The sequence below is a fragment of the Cicer arietinum genome, chromosome 3 (assembly GCF_000331145.2).
Source record: "Cicer arietinum cultivar CDC Frontier isolate Library 1 chromosome 3, Cicar.CDCFrontier_v2.0, whole genome shotgun sequence".
Taxonomy (NCBI): domain Eukaryota; kingdom Viridiplantae; phylum Streptophyta; class Magnoliopsida; order Fabales; family Fabaceae; genus Cicer; species Cicer arietinum.
In genome coordinates, this window is record NC_021162.2 from 6782943 (window position 1) to 6786795 (window position 3853).

Here is a 3853-nt window from a genome sequence, read left to right on the forward strand (position 1 = left end):
TAATAATAATAATAATAATAATAATAATAATAATAATAATAATAATAATAATAATAATAATAATAATAATAATAATAATAATAATAATAATAATAATAATAATAATAACATATTGGGTCGGAGTCTAAAAAAAAAGTCTCTAAATAGAGGTCTATAATTAAAAAACTTAGTAGAGAACTTGTTAAACATGATTTTGGAATTTGAGACTTGATAAACATAATCATCAGCAGACCAAAGATTGTGCTTAGGAATAAATTGAAGAACAAAAGAGACAACAGAATCCTCTAGTTATTGGATACGATTCTATTGGTGGTTATTATTCTAGACTGGACTTAGTTTTAGTCCACTCCGAATCAAGTCCAAACTCAATATTACCTTTTATTTATTTATTATATAAGCTACTTAATCTTGGTCTCTTCCTTAGTCTCTTCCTCAAACACAAACTAATGTTGAGCATCAAAGTGTTTCTTCTTCTAATAAAAAGTAAAAATATAAGATATAATAAAAACCAAAATAAGATAAAACATAATATTAAATAACATAAATAGATATAAAGTCATACACAATATTAAGGCTAAATTACATTCGTGGTCCCTTAACTTAATTTCAGGTAACGTTTTAGTCCCTTATCTTTTTTTTTCTTCCCGATTTAGTCCTTTATTCCTAATAATATCAAATAAAGTATGAAAATATAAGTTTATTTGAAGACTTGCGTTACGAATTTGATGAAATTTGTATTATATTGAAGAATATAATTAATTTTATGAGTTTTGATTGAATTTTTTTTTTGAATTTTTGTTTAAAAAAGGATAACGTTATTGAAATTTTAAAACATAAAATATCAAATTGTCATTTAAAATTAAAATAAAGGACTAAGTCGGAAAAAAAAAATAAAGGACTAAAACGTTACCTGAAATTAAGTTAAGGGACCACGAATGTAATTTAGCCCAATATTAAATATAAAAAATTAAAATAAAACATAATAGGCAATAATATCCTAAACATCTATGTCTATTGTGTCTGTCATTCTTACTAACTCCTTCTACGATTCATGAATGCACCACGAGCCTCAGCTAAGATGGTATGAAATGAGTTTCATGCTGGAGTTTCCAATTATACATCTTCTCTAGTAATCATACCAATTACCATGTGCAATGTCTCTAATCCTAGCACATCTAGGCAATAGATATGTGATCATAGTACCCTCCTCCTTAGATTGAGGATACAAACACCTCAAATGTCTTCTCATAATTTGTGTATGTTGCATCCATATCTAAGGGAGACATCAAAGACAATCCTGATATACATGGATCCCGTGAAATAGTTTGAATATGGCCAAACTCTCGAAGCACGCGCTTTGGTAGGTGTGGGTGCATGCTTTTAGATCCACACTAACTACCAGTAAATATCCAACAACTAATGTGTACCCCAATGATTGTCGTAAGGACTGAACCAAATATCTTCAACCTATAATCGATGGATGCACTCTCGGTAAGCCTCTATTGTCGGCATAACCCTATGCGGACAACACATACAAGCACAGGGGAGTGACTCATCGTATTTACCCTCATATATCTGATATCCATGCCCATAACAATTTTTGAAAATTAAAAATGACTACATAAGTAGAAATGAATATATTAAATTACAAATAGAATTAAAATTGAAAATGACTTATTTAAAATTTACCTAAAGAAGAGAAGTATAATAAGTCATATGTTTTGTCTTATACAACCATGCATCTGATAGTTGATTATATAAGTATGCAAGGCCAGTAGTACCCCATGCATACTCATTAACAACATCAAGGTTGGTGAAGTACTTCAAGTAAACTACATCAACTTATGTGGCACTTTCATATATGAATAATGTGGTGCCCACCAAACATAGCAAATATGCTCTTAAGACGTTTGTCTTATGGACTTCTCTAATAGGCTCATCCTCAGACAATTGTGTTAAGGTCAATTGGTTTCTATATTGATCATCAAGTCATTTGAACCGTACATGAGTACTTATGGTTTTATGACACTTGTCAGTAGCTTCCTTAGGTGCTAGTTTAATGTTGTCAACCAACATCTCAGATGCATCATTTCTACTAATAATAGAATGTTTCAATAGACAACCGTGTGTAGGTAAATGCAAGAGACGTGATACGTTGTCCAATGTAATAATCATCTCACCAAAAGGGAGATGGAAACTATTAGTCTCTACATGTCACCTCTCTGAAAATAATGATAGCAGACTTGGATCAATAGTCCCATAACAGGTCTGAGAAATCCTTGACAACTCAGTCAATTTTAGCGCATTTAGAAACTAGTCTTCATTTGAGACTTCAAATGATGATATTTTCCATTCATGGTTGACACATTTCAGTTTATTAGGAAGCTGAAAAAAAGATTATTTTATGTAAATGAACTACACCTAAAATATATTAAACTAATGAAAAATTAAAAATACTAAACTAATGTAAATCAATATTTCCCTCTCCAATGTATATGTCTGAATCAGCCTATTCGGACACATCAATAACCATTTCATATCCAGACATGTTAATACATCTCAAATAAGGGGAAAAAATTACAAAAACTAATAGTTGTTAGATTTCAAACAAGATGAAATATTAATAAATTTTGAGATTTTGAGGTTTTGAGATTTTTAGAGAGTAGTAAGCGGGGGAGAAGGAAGGCCCGTCTAAGAGCCAAGTAGCCAAAGCTAGAAATTTAGGCTTCAAAATCTTAAATTAAAAAAATGTCTCAAAAAAATTTAATTTAATTATCATTATATAATACGACAGAATACTTATAGATATTTACTTAACTTAATTTTGATCAAGATAAAAGCTCCACATTTATCCTGACTCGGATTCAAACTTAAATGTGTAAAACTTGATTTAACTTGATTTTTTTTTCTTTTTAAGCAATTTTATTATTTCAAAAAGTCTCTACAATATTTGCTTTAAGTTTGTAACCATGTTGGGTTAAATTCTCGGAAAAATAGTATGCATGCTCAAGACAGTTTAGAGCTTGAGTATCATATCATAGTTTGATCACTATATTAAGCCGAAAGCGACTGCTCAGATTTTGAAGCCATTATCATAGTGTAATGATCTTCTGTCTATCCCCATAGTCGAGTGTGGAATTTGTTTAGTAGCAAACAAAATATGTGGCCTATAGTTTAACTAAGGCCACAGTGTTCCAGTAGCTCCCAAGTTTATTATTAATATCAACTTGTATTGCACTTTTGATTTCTAATGAAAGGTGTTAAATACTATATTAGAATGTAAATAATATATATGGGCTGTAAGTATGTAAATATTCTGGCCCGTTAGCATTACTGTAAATTAGGGTTATTTAATACCCTGTGTCTATATAAAGAGATTCCGCTGTGTAGTTGAAACACACGGGTTATTCACAATATGTCTCTCAATACTTTTTATATTCAACATGGTATCTAGAGCCAACTGAGAGACAACCCTAATCGTCAACTACCCGGTCGACCCACTGTCTCCGGTGAATATTTTCTTCGGCAAACCGTGTTCTCAACTCCGGTTTTCCCCCTCTGCTGTTGATATGCTGATTCCTCAACTTTTGTTCAGCCGTTCACGCCCTATCATCGCTGCCATCACTGCCGTCACTGTTTTTGACGAGTTTTTTTTCGACGAACGACCACTCCAGTAGCATCGTACGCTCCAGATCGGCCAAAACCCTTCAGCCGCATCATCAGAACCTCCCTCGCGCGCCCTCACGCGCCACCACGCGCCGCCTGACCTCCTGCGCGTGAGATCCACGCGCCGCCCACTGCTGCCGCGCGTGACGGCGCGTCCGGCAGCCGTTCACGGTGCCGCTTCTTCCAC